Source organism: Balaenoptera borealis, assembly GCF_965194805.1.
Source record: "Balaenoptera borealis genome assembly, chromosome: X".
Lineage (NCBI taxonomy): Eukaryota > Metazoa > Chordata > Mammalia > Artiodactyla > Balaenopteridae > Balaenoptera > Balaenoptera borealis.
In genome coordinates this window covers 71,271,647-71,294,312 of record NC_138881.1, presented here as the reverse complement: position 1 = coordinate 71,294,312, position 22,666 = coordinate 71,271,647, and the positions used below count along the sequence as shown (strand labels likewise).

Below are 22,666 nucleotides of genomic sequence, written 5' to 3'. Positions count from 1 at the left end.
GAAGTAACAAGAAATGTAAGAGATAAGAAAGAATAAAAGCAGAATAAAAGATAGTAGCAGAGGCACACACCATGGTTGGGAAAGAAAGAGAATCAGCAATGAAGTTAAAAATGCAACAGCTCTACAACCTGGTAGTGGTACCTGTTCTATGCCTTAATATAATGTCCCTGAAAATATAAGCAATCCCTGAAGACAGGGTGTTCTGTGTTTAAGGAGCACTTACTATGTGCCAGGTGCTTTGCATCCATTGAGTTTTATAATCTTTACAAAAATTCAATATTGGGGATTTAGGATGGTTTTGGCTAAAGTTTTGGAATCCCCAACTTAAACAGGCTTCAACAATGACAAACATTATTCTCTCATGTAATAGGAAGTCTGGAAGTAGACAGAACTTTAGGATTGATTTGGTGACTTATCAAAAACCCAGGTTCTTCCACCTCTCTGTTCTGTTGCTTATATTTAAAATGCCATTTTAAATGGTACATAGGATCTGGTCTTTTCTTGGAAATTAAATATCAAGGAATACTAAGAGGAAGTAGTGACCTATAGCGCATCTGTAAAAGTGGAATAATCTGAAGATGAATGTGCTGACAAAATAATACTTCTACTCTAATACATTAGTAACAGGAAAGGGATAAATAATGTTTTTTGAATGCCTACTACTATGCATCAGAAAGTATCTTATGTTAATGGTGCAGGAAACATACAGAATATTTTCAATGGGGCAGACAAGGAAAAGGACACAAGTATCACCAGTGACCTTTGGAGGGCAGAAAAACACTTGGAAAAAGGCTGCCTTCAGTTTATTGAGCATGTGACACTGCCCACAAAGCTAAGAAGTTGCATATATTTTATTTCAAAAAAAGAAAATGACACCAGAAATGTTTTCAAGATAGCATATCCTAAGGCTATTTCCACATTCAATACCATTCACTATCTATATAGTATCTTCATTAAGAATAACAGCTATAGCATATTAAAATTGGCAAAGTTAAACAACGAACATACCGAATGATGATGAATAGGTTTAAGATGGATGGGAAGTACATGGTACACTTGAGCTCTGATCTTCATCAAAATTAAAGTTCCAGCACTTAAAAGGCCAGTCTTAAATTAGACAAAATAAATAACTGCCCGCCTCAGTGTGGCTTGGATAGGTATGGTTTTTACTGTATTATTAAATTATAGAACATTAATTAATGTTAAAGCATTTCAAGCACCTAGTGCTTTAATTATGATGTATGAAAGAACAAAATTATTTTGGAATTTATGAACACTCAATAATTGTGATGTAATTGTTACTGAGTACACTTGAAAGTGTCAAAAGTTTACCTTAGATAAGTAAAAATTTAAGTAGAAAATTAAAAATAAAAACAGGGAATGTAGCAGTTACGTAAACATTTTTAAAAAATCCTCCAGAAACAGTAACACAGATTGGCATAATTCAATTTTAGTCAGTTTATGGTAATCAGGGTCAGACAAATACTAACTTATTGTCAAAATCAGTAACTAAATTTTAAAAAACACCTAACAGCTCCCTTTCACGATACATATTTACAAACATGTGTGCTATCTATAGCAAAGAAATTAGGCTATATCTACCTTGTAGTGATGTGGGAAAGGAATATTGACAGCATTCTATTTACTTGAGAAGACAGTAATACTCCAGTAAGAGTTGATTTTCAAGATGTTGTCCATTTAGAATTCAGTTGCTGCTAAATTTCAAAATAGGATTAAGTAAACTATACAGGAAATGAAATGAATCTTTCTAAAATCCTGCTTTATTCTCCTGGTTCAACAAACAAATAAACCATCTTAGTTTATCCTTCTCTATATACCCTCTGGGGTTAGCAGATATTTGGTGTTGTGCAAAATGTCCAAAAGACATGCCAAAAGGTCCTTGATATTTGGTCCTGTCCAAAACCACTTGGCACAGACCAAATATGCTCATGGACGTTTTAGATAGGACCAAATTTCAAGGACCTTTTGGTGTTGTCCAAATGTCTTATAAACCAAATGTCTTATGGACCAATGTCCTGTTAGGCTCTCTGGCTCTAACCAAATTAATCTTCCTAGGCCGAAACATGTCAAGTACATTCCTTCCTCAGTGCCTTCACTCATTTCATTTTCCCTGCTAGAATGTCTTCACCTCTCCTGCACCTAACAGTGCCTGGCACGTAGCAGGTACTCAAAAACTATTTGTTGAATGAATACACTGCCTAAACTCTGTCCTTCCTTGAAGGTTTAGCTCAAGTCCTACTAGATCACTCATAGTCATCTCTCTGAGTTCATAAAGTTATTTGTATGAAACACTAACCTGGAATTAAACAAACATAATGTTATATTATTATTTACCCAATGAAATATATATAGCCTATTTTTCTACTAAAATGCAGGTTCCTTGTGAGTAGTCTTATGCCTCTTTGTATTCAAAGGGCTTTGCAGGACTAAGGATCTCAAAAAAAGTAATAAAATCATTCACAGGTTTAAATAAGGCAGTATACATAGGTAATCTAGCAAGTTCTTCTATGTAACATTTACTGACTACCTATGTGCCAAGTATTTGTGAAGGCAAATGATAACTAAAAGTCCTAAAGCTGATCTGAAATTGTAAGACTGATTTAATGATCTTAATTTTTTGAGAATCCAATGAAAATTATGCATTATGGTCCCCCAAAATGTAGTTATTCTCAAAATTTTGCATATGCTTGCAGGCTCCACCACACTCTCTGAAGCATTTGGGGACCCAATTAAATCCAGGCCCACCACAACTAAAATTTATCACAAATGCATCCTATCCTGATACAAGTATAAATGCAATAGAGAATATTTCTCTTCTTACTAAAAATTCTCACAAGAATGTTCCAAGAATCAAACACTATAATACATGAAAATTTTATAAACTGTTTAGTGCTAGATAAATGGAATGTAGTATTCTTATAACACATTTCTTGACTAAATTTCAAACTTCTGAAGACTATATCTAAGTGGACAACAGAGCAAGCGTGATTATTTCTTACTAGAAACAACATTCTACTTTCAATGTGCCATGACAAAACTTTTTGGTCAAATTAATGTGGTGATTATTATACTAAATCAAATAAATACCTTAAAATATAATACTTTCTAACTAAATTGATACATTTTTAGCTAGAATGGTCAATAATACCTTGCTTAAGGAATCCCTTAGGAAAAAATATTCCTTTATACTATAATTGCTTAAATATAGTTTTAAAAAGGCTTCATTTTTTGGAGGTCAAAAGATTCAGAAATGGGGGGAGTTGGAAAGGCATGAAAAGAAGTATTCTTTTCAGTGTGGGGCTGGTGCCTGAGGAGCTGTTCACAAGGAAAATCTCATCACCACAGGGCTGTTTCTGATTTGAGACCACTAGACTTGGGTAGGGAAGAGAGGAAAGTTACAGTCTTCCATCCCTGGTAGAAGAAAAAGTAGCTTACCCATCTCCAATCGCTCCCACTTTTTGCTCTTTCTTGTCCTCACCTCTTTCCCCCACCCTTTTATTTTTTTCAGCGACTATTTGTTCCAATTATTTTTCAATACTTATTTTACCTCCATTTCCTACTTTTCCTTCTTTCTCCCTTTCCTTTGCTTGGTAGATCTGAAGGGCTAATAGCGTGCCTTATCAGCAGGGGAGAGAAGACTGTGACTTACTGGGTGATTTCTGGGTGATTTCCTTTGTCCACCGAGCTAAACTACAAATACTCCAGAGGAAACCAAACACAGGGGCATAACTATACAACTAATAAAGTTTAGCCTCTTCTGAAATATTAGGTAGAAGATGGGAAGAACAGAAATTGGCCTGAAAGATCAAGTACTGCTCCTGAGTAAACTAATGATTATTGAAACCAACATAAAATGGTAAAAGAGAGATTGGTTTCAAAATATAGTGCTGCGTTTCAGGCATACTACCTTCTTTGTACTAGAGTTTTAGTCTCAGAATGCAAAGGGACCTTAAAGGTCTTCTGGTCCAACCATTCCTCTGATGATAGAATCCCTTCTGTAACACACTATCAAGTGACCCTCAAGTTTATGTATGACCCCCTTTAGTAATGGGAAACTCCGCTAATAGATCATTCCATCTTTTTACAGCTCTTTAAGCAAGTTCCTCTGTAGACTGAACTGAAACACATATCCATATAATTTTCACGGCTCCTAGTTCCACTCCTTTGGGTCACGCAGCACAGGTCCAGCCACTCCTGCCAATGAAAGCATATTTTAATTCCCCATTATTAACTTCTGGAAGGCACTCCTGTGTCTCCTTGTACTACTTCCAAGGGTAATAAATTTCTGACAATGGCAAGTGCTACTGAACTCATCTTCTGCTTTAACAGAGATATTACCATATCTTTTTTTCTGAGTAAAACTGCAACAAGAAAAGGTGCTAATGCTTCATTTTGTAGCTATCGCGTAACAGCTAATATTTCTCGACAGCAACATAAAACTCTTACACAAGGATGCCTTGTTTTAAAGTAATCACCAGTGAGTCACTAACAAGTCTGTATATATCATGGTGCTTATTTTCTTCAGAAAATGAGTGGGTGAATCATCTTTAAGAGAATAAACTATCATTAAATCTACTGAGAACAGAGTCTATCAGCTACAGCATTATTTATTATACTGGTACATGAAAAGCAGATACTTTGCTGAAATAGGGAATTTTAAAACTTTGCCTGTATTTTTTCATAAAACTCTTGAAAAAGATAGTGGTACTGAAGAACAAATAATCAAACTATGAAAATGTATCTGTACAATTTGGGCCTTCCATGTCAGCATTTCAAACAGTCTATTTCAAAGGACTGAAATACTGAGATCAAAAATAAAGAACCTGTGAAAAAGCTATAGGGGTAAAACAGCCACAAACTATAAAGCCTTTAGCATCTCAATCCTTGAAGGTTCAAGACTCTAGTATGCCTTAATTTACACTCTTATCAGTTAGGCTTTTATAGATGATCAATGAAAATGGTAATCTCATTCCCACTCTACTAGAATTTTACCAATGGAATCCTTAAATCTGGGTTATTCTTTTTTTTTTTTTAATTAATTAATTAATTAATTAATGTATTTATTTATTTATTTTTGGCTGTGTTGGGTCTTCGTCTCTGTGCTAGGGCTTTCTCTAGTTGCGGTGAGCGGGGGCCACTCTTCATCGCGGTGCGCGGGCCTCTCACTGTTGCGGCCTCTCTTGTTGCGGAGCACAGGCTCCAGACGCGCAGGCTCAGTACTTGTGGCTCTCGGGCTTAGTTGCTCCGCGGCATGTGGGATCCTCCCAGACCAAGGCTCGAACTCGTGTCCCCTGCGTTGGCAGGCAGATTCTCAACCACTGAGCCACCAGGGAAGCCCTGGGTTATTCTTAAAAGAAACTTAAGTCATGTTTCACAGGATAGTTTTTTAGTAAACAATCTCTGCAACAATCTCTGCATTCAAATTACATATAAATGGTATGGTAACCAAATAAACAGATTATATTTTATACTTTTAAAGATGATTTCTGTTATTAAAAACATCATGAATAACCATCAAGGGTCTGAAAGAAATCAAAATAAGTCTAAGAAGAAACAAGGCTATAAATATATACTCATATTAATAAAAATTGATAATATAACACAACAAATTCCTATTCTACTTGCTTGAGACTACTGATGTTCACTGTCATGAAAAACAGGTTATCAGCCCACTGGCATGAAGGAGGTGTGACTTAAATTGGGATCTGAAGGTCAAAAGAAATGTAGCATTATACTAGGTGCTGGGAATATAAAGATTCTTTTAAATACTGATAAAAACAGCAGCTAGAAATTACTGGGCATTTGCTATAGCCCGGGCATAGCATTGTGCACAGCATATATTATCTTTTAATATTTCCTAGTATAAAATGCTACAGAATAAGGTTTAGACAGGTTAAGTGATTTGACCAAAGTCATACAGCAGGTAGAGCAGGGAAACTCTCACACGAGCCCAAGGAGACTTGCATATGATTGTTCATAACGGTCTTATCTGTAACAGAAAAAGGTGTGGGGGAAGTCATCACAACATCCATTAACAGAGAAGTAAATGTGTTATATTCTTAGAGCAGAATACTACGCACAATGGAAAGGAATGAACTACAGCTACACATACAAACATGAGTAAATATCACAAACAATGCTTTGATAAAAACAAGATGCAGGAGAACATAAGCAGCAAAAATAAAATTCATATAACGCTTAAAAACAGGCATAGCAATGTTAAATACAAAAGTGAGGAGAGTGGCTATGGGGAGTTCAGGGAGCAAGGGGAATGCAATCAGAGTTGGAAGGATACACAGGAGGCTTCAACTGCATTTGCAGTGTTCACTAATACGTCTTTGTACATCTGTAATATTTTACATTAAATTTAAAAAATCATAAAGTATTTTGGATCTGTTTCAATGGCTTTTGCTGACTTCAAAACAAAATTCCAACTTATCCTAGCATTCAAACACTTCACCATTTTCCTATTTCTAATCCAATTGTATCTTCTATAAGTAAACCCAAATTAACCTTTCTGACTTAGTCAGCCTAACTGCCTTAAGTTCCTAGAACATATAACAATGTTAACCCAAAGCCATTGCTGACAAGCTAACTGCTTCATTCTTAGTAAACTAAATGCTATCATTCAAGGTCTGAGAGGCCTTAAACTATCATAATATATGTTGGTTACTTCTTGAATTGCTAAGTATTTTTATATATATTACATGTTTTAATATTTAAATATATGCTCTCTTATATTATCCATTGCATGTGGATATGTCTTCCGTCAACAAAACAGTAAGCTCCTTTAGAGCAGAAATGACGTCATAGAATTTGTGCACATCTGTACTGTACTTGGTGTGTAATCAATACTATTTCAGCAGTCGAATAGAACTTGAAGCATTTTGTAGAGCTAGAATCTTCAGATAATTCAGGCTTTAACGCAATAAGAAATTCCTAAATACAAGTTCATAACAGAGGTTCAGGACAAATCAAACACCCCACCATGGAATGATGTTAAAGATACAGTCCTAAAAAAAGTAACTACATACCTCTATTTGATAAGGAAGCTGAAGTGTGATTACCATGATATAAAATCTGGTATAGGGCACAATTAAATATTTCCTTTACCAGTATAAGGTGCAGATTTTGGAGTTGGGGGTTATTTTTGCTTTTAAAGATGAGAAGTCTCAATTGTTCAAAAGAAAAGCAAGTAAGAAGTATAATTTAACAACTCTGAGTCACAGGCACAATCACAAAGAATACTCTCCTTAAGAAATATTATTTAGTTTATGTACTTTCTGAGAAATATACTGTAATTCTCATCTCTTTTACTCTTTATGTAATGCGGTCTTTCTTCTCTGACAAGATTTTCTCTTTTTTTCAGAAGTATGGAAGTGATGTGTACCGGGGAGTGGGATGTGTGTGTGTGTGTGTGTGTGTGTATGTGTTCTATTTATTTTACATGAGGTTTTTTCTGATTCTTAGATCTGTGATTTGATGTATGTCATTATTTTTGGAAAATTCTGTCATTATTTCTTCAAATATTTCTTCTGGACTGCAGAAATATTATCAAAAATATCAATAAAGGTTAAAACTTCAAATCACTAGAAGAGTCATTTTTTAAAGAAATTTTTTTCAAATGAAGTTTTGAAAAAAATGCGTAAGTATAGCTCATGTTAACATTACCCTTTTTATCAATTATTTTAAAATCTATAGTTATGATAAATTTCCCTCTAAATATATTTAAATATAAATACCTAAACATAAAAATTTTAATCTTATATTTGCTTATATGGGTGTCACAGAATGCACTCATTCATTCATTCAACAACCATTCAAGTGTCTACCGTATACTATATCTCAAGAGCCTGAGAGACTTGAGATACAAATATGAATAAGACATGGTCCCTGTTTTTAAGGAAACTCTCAGCTTAACGTGGGAGAAAAACACAAAAATAAATGCAATACATGGTTTTAAGCAGTATAACAGAAGTGTGTACAGTGGGGACACAGAGAAGGAGTTGATCTATTCTATTTAGGGGCCAGAGATAAGGAACATATCCTCATTTTCAAGTATTTCAAAGAGATGGAAAACTTTACCTACAAAGGACATAAACTGCCCAGTCTATGAAGGCCTGGGATAATTTAGGATTTAACCATGTACTATTATGAACTATTACTTAATTAATATTTCTCCAACCAGGATACTTTGTTCTTAAGGGCAAGAAGTCTAAAAGTTATTCAAAGTTTTAACTCAGTCAACAAATCTTCCTGAAGAAACACTATGCTCCAGGCAGGTGCCCTCTTAGGCCATGAGGGGTATAAATATGCAAAGACATTGTTCTTGTCCTCAAGTATTGTATAATCTCTAGTGTGGGAGTCAGACAAATATATCACCAGTAAAGGATGATAAAAGTATATGATGGAGGACTTCCACTTATGGAAAGATGAAGTAGATATACTTTTTCCAATTCCGTCCACTGAGTACAGTTCAAAACCCTGGATATTATATAGAAAATAAGTACAGGAAGACTCTGGATGGTGCAGAGAAGACGGCAGACCAGTTATTGACGACAGGACCTGAGGAATGACATGGCAGTGAGGTCCCTGGATTTTCTTTTTGCCTCATATGTCTTAGACTGGGTGCTGGAGAAGCTAGCAACACAGAAATGGCAACCAGTGAAGACAAAGACCCAAGAAAAGCCTGCTCTCTCTAGCCAAAACACCAGGAAAGGGGCGGCCTAGCAAGACACAAAACTTTTATACAACAGCCACTCTACTATAGCCAAACACCACAGACAAAACTGAGGCCATAACCCCACCCACACAAGCAAAGCCTGAGGGGAGAGCCTACACTTCCCCTCTGGCTCGGCTGAAATAAGGCATTCTAACACTCCCCATCCCACCAAGGTAGTGTTAAAGAAGGTGGAACTTTCATCTCTGCCAGGTGGTAATGAGCCCTGGCCCTCAAGATATTAGTGGAGACCATATAGGGAACATGAATATCCATCACCACCTGATGTTAATGAGGCAGGCCCTCCCCTTCCCTGCTAAGGTGGTATCTGAGAAGGCCTAGTGGAGAGTCAGGATTTTCATTATCATCAAATGGTAACAAGGTCACTCCCCCCCACTGCCCCAACAGTGGTCATTAGTGGGGAGCACTAATGAGGTACTCCTACCTCTCCCAGCCAGGGTTGTAAGAGCAGAAGCCTATGGGAGACCTAAACTCCCACTCTTGCCCAGGAATAGCAAAGGGGCCCTCCTCTCCTTGGGTGTCAAGAGACTGAGCAGGGAACCTTGACTTCTACCCTCCACCTGGTAGTAACAAAGCAGCACTGCCCTTTCCTTTGCCAGAGTAGTGTTAGAGGAAGCCAACTGAAACAGAAGTTTTGAATAAGATTATATCATAATATCAAAACATACAGATATTAATTGAAAACTACTCATTATAACAAGAACCAGGAAAATCTCAACTTGAGTTTAAAAGGACAATAGACAAATACAAACAATAAGATGACAAGGATGTTAGAATTATCTAACAAATATTTTAAAGCAACCATCATAAAAATGCTTCAACAAGCAATTATAAACATATTTGAAGCAAATTAAAAAATAGAAAGTCTCAGCAAAGAAACACAAAGTCTTGGCAGAGAAATACAAGATATAAAGAAAAATCAAGTGGGTAATTTAGAACTGAACAATAAAATGACAAATAAAAACTCAATGGATGAACTCAAAGAACCCAAAGAAGTTCATACCAAGACACATCATAGTTGAACCCCTGAAAACTAAAGAAAAAGAGAAACTATTGAAAACAGTGAAAGAGAAACAACATCTAAACTATAGGGGGAGAATGATTTGAGTAACAGCAGATTTCTCATCAGAAATCACAGAGTCCAGAAGGAAATGGCACAACATTTCTCAAGTGATGAAAGAAATGGACTGTTAACCTGTACTTCTATATCCAGACAAGATTTCCATTAGGAATGAAGAGGAAAGAAAACTAAAAGAATTTTTCACCAGCAGACCAACCCTAAAAGAATGGTTAAAGTAAGTTCTCTAAAGAGAAAGAAAATGATAAAAGAAGGAACCTTGGGACATCAGGAGGGAAAAAATAACAGTGGAAAGAGTAAAATTATGGATAACTACAAATAAAATAGCTATTCCTAGAAAAATCACTAAAGAGTTATACAGGAGATACAGCCAAAGTACTACAGATAAATCAAAATGGAGTTACAAAACAAGTACAAAAAACCCATAGAAAAGCAGGAAAAAGAAAACACAGTAATCAAAAGAAAGCAGGCTATATTAATATCAGGTAAAGACCAACTTAGGACAAAGAAAATTACCAGTGTCAGAGACATTTAAAACGATAAGAGGACTGTGATAGACTGAATAATACTCTACCCTCCTGCAAAGATTTAGATGTCTGAATGCCCAGAAGTTGTGAATATGTTCCCTTAGATAGTAAAAGGAACTCTGCAGATGTGATTAAGTTATAGATTTTGAGATAAAGAGATTATGGTAGCTTATCAGGGTGGTCCCGATGTAATCATGACTGCCCTTATAAGGATGTTGAGGGAGTTTTGACTACAGAAGAGGAGTACTGAAGTAATGCATCATGTGAAAGACTTGAGCAGCCATTGATGGGTTTCAATATGGAAGAAGAGGTCATGAGACATGGAATGCAGGTGGTGTCTAGAAACTAGAAAAGGCAAGGAAATGGATTCCCCCCTAGAACCTCCAGAAGGAATTCAGGCTTGCCAACACCTTGATTTTAGCACAGTGAAATTGATTTTGGACTTCTGACCCCCAGAACTGTAGGGTAATAAATTTGAGTCTGTGGTAATTTGCTACATCAGCAATAGGAAACTAATACAGGGGTCAATCCACCAAGAACCCGTTTTTCAAAAAACTAAACGTAATTACCAAAGAACACAGAAATCACACTTTTGGGCATTTATTCCAGTGAAATGAAAATTTATATCCACACAAAATCATGTACATGCTTCTTCATAGTAGCTTTATTTGTAACAGACCCAAACTGGAAACCTGCATTTGGTTCTTGTATGTAGTGTGAGGTGCTTGGTGAAACCTCTCCCTCAAAGAGACATCTATTAAACTAGTCAAATTAGCAAATTCTCTGGATATGGATCAAAGGACTTACAACAAATTGAGATGCTTCTTTCCACAAAATCTACAGAACATGGTAAGAAGAGTGAGAGACAGTTGCACTCAGCTTAGAGCCTGTAACCCTCCCCCCCCACCAGTGCTGTGTTATAGAAGAGCTATTCTAGAAAGCTCTCCAGCAGAGTGGTAACTCTCATCTTCCCCTGAGCTAAAAAGAGGTATTCCAGGTGGATTTGGCAATTGGTGAAAACTGGCAGATACCATACACACCGATTCCCCATCCCCATATCCTGCTCCATGGAGAGGATTCAGGAAAGCAGCTGGTGAAAATCCAGTCCCCTATTCCCTCGTATCTCTATGCTGCTAAAGAGCTGTTCTGATACTCACAGTACCTGATTGGCACAGCATAAAATATCCACTGAATACATGAAAAGGCAGTAAAGAAGGAAGAGAAGAACAAAAAAGACATGAGGCATAGAAAATGAAAGCAAAATGGCAAAAATAAATCCAATCACACTAATAATTACATTAAATCTGAATGAGTTAAACAATTCAATCAAAAGACAAAGATTGTCAGATTTTATTAAAAAAACAAAATCCTGTCCAAAGGAAACACATTTTAGATTTAAAGATATATTTAGGTTAAAAGTAAAAGCATGGAAAAAGATATACCAGGAAAACAGCCACCATAATTTGACTTTGAGTCAAAAATTGTTACTAGAGTTAAAGAGACATATTATAATGATAAGAGGGTAAATCTATCAGAAACATATAACAATTATAAACATATATGCACCTAAAAACAGAGCCACAAAATACCTGAAACAAAAACTGACAGAAAACACAGAAAGGAAAAGCAGAACAAACAGAAAACAAAGAACAAAGAAAACAGAGGGAAAAAACAGACAATGTAATAATAATAGTTAGAAAATTCAATACCTCATGTTAATAATGAATTCAACTAGGCAGAAAGTCAGCAATATAGAAGATTTGAACAACAATATAAACTAAGTAGACCTGACAGACTTCCATAGCACGCTTCCACCCAACAACAGCAGAATATACATTCTTATTAAGTGCATATGGAACATTCTTCAGGATAGACCATACAGTAGGCCATAGGACAGGTCTCAAAAGATTTAAAATTGTACAAACAAAGCATGGTCTCTGACCACAAAAAATTAAATTAGAAATGAACAATAAAAAGATCTGGAAAATGCACAAGTTGTGAAAAATAATTAAAAAACAAAATACTCCTAAATACCAATAGGCCAAAGAAAAAAAGTCACAAGTAAAATTAGAAAATACTTTTGAGTTGAATGAAATGAAACAAAATGAAAACAAAAGACACCAAAACTTATCGTGTAGTGAAAGCAGGGCTGAAAGGGAAATTTATATATAGCTGTAAATGCTAAAAAAAAAAAAAATACCTCAAATCAATAATTTAATAATTTACCTTAGGAAAACAGAAAAGCAAACTTAACCCCAAAGCAAGCACAAGGAAGGAAAGAGTGAGGATTAGAGTGGAAATAAGTGAAATAGAGGAAAGAAAATCAACACACCCAAAAGTCATTTCTTTGAACTGATCAACAAAATTGACAACCCTTTTGATAAGGTAACAAAGAAAAAATAGAAAGAAAAGGCTCAAATTACGAAAATTAGTAATGAAAAAGAGGACATCACATACTGACCTTACAGAAATAAAAAACATTTTAAGTTAATACTATGGACAACTATACAGCAACAAATTAGATAACTTGGAAGAAATGAACAAATTCGTAGAAAGACACAAATTACCAAAAGGATGAAAGAAGAATGGAAAATCTGAATATGTAACCAGTAAAGAGACTGAATTAATAATCAAAAATCTTCCTATAAGGAAAGCCCAGGCACAGACTGCTTCATGGGTAAATTCTAGCTAAAGTTTAAAGAAGAATTAACACTAATCTTTCAAAAACTTTTCCAAAAAATAGCAGAGGAGGCAACACTTCCCCTCTCATTCTATAAGGCTAGTACTGCCCTGGCACCAAAACCAAAGTCGTCATAAGAAAAGTACATTAATTTTGTATCCTGCTACTTTACCAAATTCATTGATTAGCTCCAGTAGTTTTCTGGTAGCATCTTTCAGATTCTCTATGTATAGTATCATGTCATCTGCAAACAGTGACAGCTTTACTTCTTTTCTGATTTGGATTCCTTTTATTTCTTTTTCTTCCCTGATTGCTGTGGCTAACACTTCCAAAACTATGTTGAATAATAGTGGTGAGAGTGGGCAACCTTGTCTTGTTCCTGATCTTAGTGGACATGGTTTCAGTTTTTCACCATTGAGGACGATGTTGGCTGTGGGTTTGTCATATATGGTCTTTATTATGTTGAGGAAAGTTCCCTCTATGCCTACTTTCTGCAGGGCTTTTATCATAAATGGGTGTTGAATTTTGTCGAAAGCTTTCTCTGCATCTATTGAGATGATCAAATGGTTTTTCTCCTTCAATTTGTTAATATGGTGTATCACGTTGATTGATTTGCATATACTGAAGAATCCTTGCATTCCTGGAATAAACCACACTTGATCATGGTGTATGATCCTTTTAAGGTGCTGTTGGATTCTGTTTGCTAGTATTTTGTTGAGGATTTTTGCATCTATGTTAACCAGTGATATTGGCTTGTAGTTTTCTTTCTTTGTGGCATCTTTGTATGGTTTTGGTATCAGGGTGATGGTGGCCTCGTAGAATGAGTTGGGGAGTGTTCCTCCCTCCACAATATTTTGGAAGAGTTTGAGAAGGATAGGTGTTAGCTCTTCTCTAAATGTTTGATAGAATTCGTCTGTGAAGCCATCTGGTCCTGGGCTTTTGTTTGTTGGAAGATTTTTAATCACAGTACCAGAAAACTACTAGAGCTAATCAATGAATTTGGTAAAGTAGCAGGATACAAAATTAATGCACAGAAATCTCTTGCATTCCTATACACTAATGATGAAAAATCTGAAAGTGAAATTAAGAAAACACTCTCATTTACCATTGCAACAAAAAGAATAAAATATCTAGGAATAAACCTACCTAAGAAGACAAAAGACCTGTATGCAGAAAATTATAAGACACTGATGAAAGAAATTAAAGATGATACAAATAGATGGAGAGGTATATCATGTTCTTGGATTGGAAGAATCAACATTGTGAAAATGACTCTACTACCCAAAGCAATCTACAGATTCAATGCAATCCCTATCAAACTACCACTGGCATTTTTCACAGAACTAGAACAAAAAATTTCACAATTTGTATGGAAACACAAAAGACGCCGAATAGCCAAAGCAATCCTGAGAACGAAAAATGGAGCTGGAGGAATCAGGCTCCCTGACTACAGACTATATTACAAAGCTACAGTAATTAAGACAGTATGGTACTGGCACAAAAACACAAATATAGATCAATGGAACAGGATAGAAAGCCCAGAGATAAACCCACACACATATGGTCACCTTATCTTTGACAAAGGAGGAAAGCATATACAGTGGAGAAAAGACAGCCTCTTCATTAAGTGGTGCTGGGAAAACTGGACAGGTACATGTAAAAGTATGAAATTAGAACACTCCCTAACACCATACACAAAAATAAACTCAAAATGGATTAAAGACCTAAATGTAAGGCCAGACACTATCAAACTCTTAGAGGAAAACATAGACAGAACACTGTATGACATAAATCACAGCAAGATCCTTTTTGACCCACCTCCTAGAGAAATGGAAATAAAAACAAAAATAAACAAATGGGACCTAATGAAACTTAAAAGCTTTTGCACAGCAAAGGAAACCATAAACAGGACCAAAAGACAATCCTCAGAATGGGAGAAAATATTTGCAAATGAAGCAACTGACAAAGGATTAATCTCCAAGATTTACAAGCAGCTCATGCAGCTCAATAACAAAATAACAAACAACCCAATCCAAAAATGGGCAGAAGACCTAAATAGACATTTCTCCAAAGAAGATATACAGATTGCCAACAAACACATGAAAGAATGCTCAACATCATTAATCATTAGAGAAATGCAAATCAAAACTACAATGAGATATCATCTCACACTGGTCAGAATGGCCATCATCAAAAAATCTAGAAACAATAAATGCTGGAGAGGGTGTGGAGAAAAGGGAACACTCTTGCACTGTTGGTGGGAATGTAAATTGATAAAGCCACTATGGAGAACCATATGGAGGTTCCTTAAAAAACTAAAAATAGAACTACCATACGGCCTAGCAATCCCACTACTGGGCATATACCCTGAGAAAACCATAATTCAAAAAGTGTCATGTACCAAAATGTTCATTGCAGCTCTATTTACAATAGCCAGGACATGGAAGCAACCTAAATGTCCATCATCGGATGAGTGGATAAAGAAGATGCGGTACATATATACCATGGAATATTACTCAGCCATAAAAAGAAACGAAATGGAGTTATTTGTAGTGAGGTGGATGGAGTTAGAGTCTGTCATACAGAGTGAAGTAAGTCAGAAAGAGAAAAACAAATACAGTATGCTAACACATATATATGGAATCTAAGGGGAAAAAAAAAAAGAAGGTCATGAAGAACCTAGTGGCAAGATGGGAATAAAGACACAGACCTACTAGAGAATGGACTTGAGGATATGGGGAGGGGGAAGGGTTAGATGTGACCATGTGAGAGAGTGGCATGGACATATATACACTACCAAACGTAAAATAGATAGCTAGTGGGAAGCAAACGCATAGCACAGGGAGATCAGCTCTGTGCTTTGTGACCACCTAGAGGGGTGGGATAGGGAGGGTGGGAGGGAGGGAGATGCAAGATGGACGAGATATGGGAACATATTTATATGTATAACTGATTCACTTTGTTATAAAGCAGAAACTAACACACCATTGTAAAGCAATTATACTCCAATAAAGATGTTAAAAAAATAATAAAACTATAGACCAATATTGTTTATAGATATAGATTAAAAATCCTCAATGAAATAATAGAAACTGAATAGAGACACATATAAAAATAACTAAGCATTTGATCAAGTGGGATATATTAACATATCAAGAATGCAAGGTTAGTCCAACATACGAAAATTAATCAATGTAATATACCATATTAATAAAATAATGGATAATACGTACATGTCCATATCAGTAGACATAGAAAAAGCATTTGACAAATACTAGTACTCTTCCATGTTAAAAAAAAAAAAAACACTCAAGAAACTAGGAATAGAAAAGAACTTCCTTAACTTGGTGAAGGGGGTCTATAAAAAATCCCACAGCTAACATATTTCATGATGAATAGCTGAAAGCTTTCCCCCTATGATTAGGAACAAGAACAGAATGTCTGTTGTCACTACTTCTATTCAACATTGTACTGGACGTTCCAGTCAGGGCAATTAGACAATAAAAAGAAATAAAAGGCATGCAGTTTAGAAAAGAAGTAAAACTACCCTTATTTACATATGACATGATCTTGTATGTAGAAAATCCTAAGGAATACACTCACTCACACACACGCACATGCGTGCACTCAACTATTCAAGCTAATAAACGAATTCAGCAATGTTGCAAGGTACACAGGAAATAAATCAATACACCAAAATATATTTTATTCCTATTTGCCAGTAAGGAATAATCTGAAAATGAAATTACAAAAAACAATTTCATTAACAAGAACATTAAGAAGAATAAAATAGGAATAAATTTAATGCAAGCCTAAATTTGAAAGTCTTGCAAGACTTGCAAAATAAGTGCAAGACTTTTAGACTGAAAACCACAAAATATTGTCGAAAAAAATCAAAGACCTAAATCAACTGAAAGACATCCCAAGTTCATGGATTGTCAGACTTAGCATTGTCAAGATAGCAATACTCCCCAAAGTGATCTACTGATTCAAGACAGTTACTATCAAAATTCCAGATGCCCTTTTTTTAAATTGACAAGCTGTTTCTAATATTCATATGGAAATGCAAGGAACCTAGAAAAGTCAAACATCTTGAGAAAAAAGATCAAAATTGGAATTCTCATCAAAGGAAAAAATTTTTTTCTATTTCTTTAATTTTGTATCTAAATGAGATGATAGATGTTCACTAAACTTACTGTGATAATCATTTCATGATGTAAGTCAAATCATTCTGTACAACTTAAACTTATGCAGTGCTGTATGTCAATTATATCTCAATAAAACTGGAAGAAAAAAACTGTCAAGGTCACTCATGAAAGATAGGAAAGAGTACGGAAATATTCCAGATTAAAGCAGATCAAAGAGATATGATAAGGAAACATAATGCATGATCCTAGATTTGGATCCTGGCCTAGAAAGGAAGAGGAGACATTGTGCAGTGGGTGAAATTTGAATGGCATCTGTGGATTGGATGATAGTGTTGTATCAGTATTAACATCCCGATTGGGAGGCTTGCACAAAGGTTATAGAACAGTATACTTCTTTTTGAGGAAATATACAGTGAAATATTTAGGGGTGAAATAGCAACATGTCTGCAACTTGCTCTCAGATTGATCAGAAAAGGAATAATTATAATAGAGGAGAAAGGGAGAAAATGTCAAAAGTTAACAACTGTAGAATCTGATTTAAGGAGATGAGTTCTTTGTACTCTTCTTGCAACTTTTCTGTAAATTTGAAATTATTTCACCATAAATTATACTAAAAAAAGGACCAAGTTAGAGCACTCACATTTTCCCATTTCAAACTTAATAAAAAGCTACAGCAATGAAGACAGTGTAATACTGGCATAAAGACAGAAATATAGATCAATGGAATAGAGTTAATTGAGAGTCCAAAAATACATTTAGGGTCAATTAGTTCTCGACAAATGTGCCAAGACAATTCAATGGGAGGATGAATTGTCCCTGCCAGTTACATGGCTCTGTGAATTTTTGTCACAAGAGCTCTATTGTGAATTTTGTCACAGGGGCCCAAAATTTCAGCTTTTGCTATAGGCAGAAATATAAGTATAAAAATACATCCCAAAGTTAAGTGCAGATATTGGTTTTCAATTATTTATGCTGTTCCTTTCCTTCCATTAGTCCAGATGAGTGAATGGATATAACGGTATTTTCTCTGCTTACAAAATTAAGTTCTGTTTAACTCTACTGGCTCTTTCATGATAAACAGAAGGACTTGTGTTTCAATTAGACTAAGGTAGAGTAAATATTTTGCTTTAACCATATTTTGATCAGTACCAAAATATGCCAAAAACAAATTATAAAATTATTTACCTAGTAAAGTAATACTAGTCATTCTTGAGGTAGAGGGAAAGAATAAGAAATCTAGGCAGGGGTGTATAATCCTCTCACAGGAAGAGAAAGCAAATATTTGAAATCAAAAATACAATCTACCACCACATGGCAAGTAGCAGTTCTTAACCCATGGTAGGTGCTTAATACATACTTGTTGAAGAACTAAATGAATGAACTAAAATGAACAAATATTATGAAGCAGCCTTATGTTCTGTAGGCATTTAAGCTACTTCTTCCTCTTTTCTCTCATAGTAACTTTTAGATATCTTTTATTTTGAATACAACTTGTGTTTACTTATCAGTTTCGCCCACTAGAGTCCATTCCTTGAGGACAGTACTTTGGTCTTGTTCTTCTTTGCCCTCCCTCCTTTAAAATTGATTAATACATTCATTTCCTTTAATCGCCAAATTTCACTCTAATTCATCCACCATAGGTAGCTATTTTCATATATTTAATGATTATCTTTTTGTTTGAATGTTTACAAAATGCATATTGTAGTAATGTGTACATGTATTTTTAATTTTGTTACACATCTCATTTTTTCTGTTTTCACAAAGTAAATGGTGTATTACAGTTGTTTTGTTTCTTATCCTTTTTCATAAAACATAGCCTTTTATATCCATCTGTGTTCCTATGTGTACATATAACCCATTTCTTCTAGCTGCTATATAGTACTATATGATGTACATCCACCACATTTCACCTATCCCTGTCAGTGTTGGACACCTATATTGCCTCAAACTCCCCATCATCATAAAAAAACACTGTGATGAATATCCTCCTATAAGTGCCCTCATGAACTTGTATATCTTTGTGATATACACTCAAGAACAGAATTGCTATGCCATAGAACATGTGTATATACTTAATTTCACTAAATAATATCAGATTGATCTCCACAGTGGCTGTACCAGTCAATACTCCCACCAGCAGTACATGGGGGCGCTTACATTCCAATATCCCTAACAACATTTGGACTTAACCAGCATTCTATTTTCCTCTAGCTTAATAAAATGTTATCTCATTGTTCTAATATGTAGTTATCTGTTAATTATTTTGAGCATCTCTTCATGTGCTTATTAGTTTTAGTGTTTTCTCTTCTATATACCTCTTGTTCCTATCTTGTTGATCTTTGTATCCCCAATGTTTATCACCATCTCCTGCACATTATGGGCATTAAGATTTTTTTTTGAAAGAATGTATAAAAGAATAAGAATGTATGAAAGTAAAAAGTATTCACAAGACTTGTTAACAGTATGGATGTAGAGGATTCTTTAAAATGATGGAATACAGCAGAAAAATCAAATGTGGTAAAGATAAAGGAATTTTGCACATGTTGAATTTGATGCACCTAAAGATATCAAGTAGGAATTTGGATGTATGAATGAATGAGGTGAACTATAGAGCCAGGCTGAGGAGGGGATATGGCAGTAGCAGTTAGCCTAGTGATATGAGAAGTCCCTAGTAAGTTTCAGAATGACTGAGAGAAAAGATCCAAAAATAGCCAGGCCAAATCTACATTAAGTATGCAACTCATGCCTTAGCTTAAGAGTATTAATATCCATCAAGTCTATATAACTCAGGAGAGATTATAGAAATGGGTTACATTTTCCCTGAATATGTTCAAATTATACTAAGCAAATTTTATTATCTACCACAGATTGCTACTTACTGGTTGTCTCGGTGTTTTTTTATCCTTGGGCAACCAATTTCCCAATTTAAATTACAAGATCTTAATAAGTTAGCTTTTAATAACAACTCTAAATATATCCTACCATATTTTCAACAACTTTATCACTTCTGGAAAGTATTCAAAAGTAAATTGTACCAGACCATGAACCCCAAAAGTATCCATCCATTGCCTTGCCCCTTCTAAGAAGTCCTAGAGCATCTGACAACTATATTGCTCCCTTCTGTGATTTCTAACATAGGTCACTATGCTGTTAACTACAGGACTGATGCACTGGCCAAAACTGACTGGACCAGGGATTGGTATCTGAGCCAAAGGCAGCCAACAAGAGACTGCCTTACAAAGGGGCCCAATGTGCAATTTCTGCCTAAGAAGGGTATTTTGCAGTGGTTAGTGACTAGCCAACCTGATCAGATCTTCTCTCTAGGGAAGTCTGGATGTGAAACACATAGAGTTAGCAGTAGCAGAACAGTCATGAGAATGGTAACTACTAGAGTTGCTATGGTATCCTGAACGGTTCTTCTTGAGATTTGTTTAGCTGATGAGACAGTTTCCTAGGCTTTCTTCCTAACCTATGCAACTTTCCAATAAACTACCACTTAAGATGACTTGAACTTGCCTCTGTTCTTCATAACCTGAAAAGCCTAATACCCTTTCTTCTCTAACCTGTATAAAAGCCACAAATTCTCCCCTAAATCAGTGGTTCTCAAACCTAGCAACACATCAGAATCACTGGTGGGCTTTTAAAATATTAAAATGCCCCATCTGGGGTGGGGCTCAGGCAACAGTACCTTTTCTAAGCTGCCCAGATGATTCTAATGCACAGCTAAGATCAGGAAATATTGACTTACATGCGCCTGTTATGCAAACATTTTAGGGTCCATGTCAAGCAATTTTTAATTTCCATATTAAATGAGGTTCACAGAACACCTAACAGCCACCTGTGAGGATGGCATCACAGGGAATAGCTCAGTCATATAGGTGTGGTAGGAGGCAAGGCACAGATCATTTTCACTCTATGGCATAAAGCAACATCCTGGAACCTATACCAAGTATAGTTAAGGGTTTCAAAGCATACTTTCAAAGTTGCACTGAAAATACAGATGCTCAACAATGCTGAGTGGAAAGTGAAAAACTGATTTTGCTGGAGATAACCAACCATCTTCCCAAGAATGAACTTCACTTTGTTAGGTTCCAACTACTTTCTGATATCAGTCACATGAAACAAAAGAGGAAAGAGACAAAGACTAAAGTTGACACGAAGGCTGGTATTATCAAGGATTTTGAAACCTTTACGTCTATGGCATCCATGTTCCTTCCCATCCCCATCATCCTTGACTCAAGCCCCAAAACACAATTCCAGAGTCATGTATCATCTCCTGTATTCTAATTTCTACAGCGATCTGTATTTTCTCTTCACTGACCAAAGTTCCTGCTACTCTACCAAACTCCAAAAGCCCTTCCATTGTGTCTACCCTCTTCTCTCCTTGCCTGAAATGAAACATGACTGTCCCCTGAGGTCACTGCAACTCTCAAGTGGAGGCTATTCAAAGTGTCTCAGGTATAGGAGGTAGAGTTTGTCTTCTTCTGATTGCCAATGCTGCTTCTAAGCCATTACTTCCCCAGCCTTAGGTAAAAATCTCTGTTCTTGTTAGTGAGAAAGTGGAACAACTGGAACCCTCATGAATGGGAATGTAAATTGGTACAACCACTTTGGAAAACTATTTGGCAGTAGCTACCAAAGCTGCATGCCCTATGACCTGGCGATCCCACTCCTAGGTATATACTCAACAGCAATGTGCACTTATGTGCGCCAAAAGACATATACAAGAATGTTGATGGGAGCATTATTTGTAATAGCTTAAAACTGAAAATAATTCAAATGTCCATTAACAGTAGAATGGATAAATAAATCATGATATATTCACCCTCTAGAATATCACAGAGCAATAAGAATGAATGAACTAGCATACATGTGTAATGGCTGAATCTCAAAAACAATATTGGGTGAAAGAAGCCAGACATAGAGTAAATACTGCCTTATTCCATTTACATAAAGTGAAAACTAGGCTAATTAATCTATGGTGGAGAAGGAGCAAAGGGGAGGGCTTCGGGGCTGCTGGTAATTTTTTTTTTTTAATTTGGCTGCTGGGTGAACAAGTATGATCATTTTTTGAAACTTTACCAAGCTGCTTATGATTTGTGTACTTAACTGTATGTATGCTATACTTCAACTGAAGAAAGTTTTCATAAAGGAAAGAAAAGTAATTCTCGTCTGAGACTCATACCACCCATCTATTCATCCTTAGCACCTGCCTCCTGGTCACTTCATCGCATTGAAGATTTAGGATCCTGGTTAATAGTCTTCTTCTATACTCTAAATCCTGCCATAACTCTGAGTGACTTTAACATCCATATGGCTGAACCACTCAAAAGCCTCACCTCACTCTTCTTTGACCTCACCTTTTTAGACCTTCATATTCACTCCACTGCAGTTACCCACTCCATGAGTACACCCTGAATTTACCATTTCCCAGAACTTGTTAATAGTTAAAATCATAAACTCAACAAGCTT

The 22,666-nt window shown here is 35.7% G+C and overlaps 1 protein-coding gene across 3 annotated transcripts in view; it reads right to left on the bottom strand.

Annotated features, from left to right (window-relative positions):
* Positions 1 to 22,666, bottom strand: part of APOOL (apolipoprotein O like) — a 92,111-nt gene that overhangs the window by 66,014 nt on the left and 3,431 nt on the right. The window contains exon 1 of one of the 3 annotated variants that reach the window (XM_082377503.1): positions 5,647 to 5,719. The exons of the other annotated variants lie outside the window; for them this stretch is intronic. The gene's annotated coding sequence lies outside the window, so the exon portion shown is untranslated. Of the gene's footprint in view, positions 1 to 5,646; positions 5,720 to 22,666 lie in introns of those variants that run through there. 3 annotated transcript variants of the gene reach the window in all.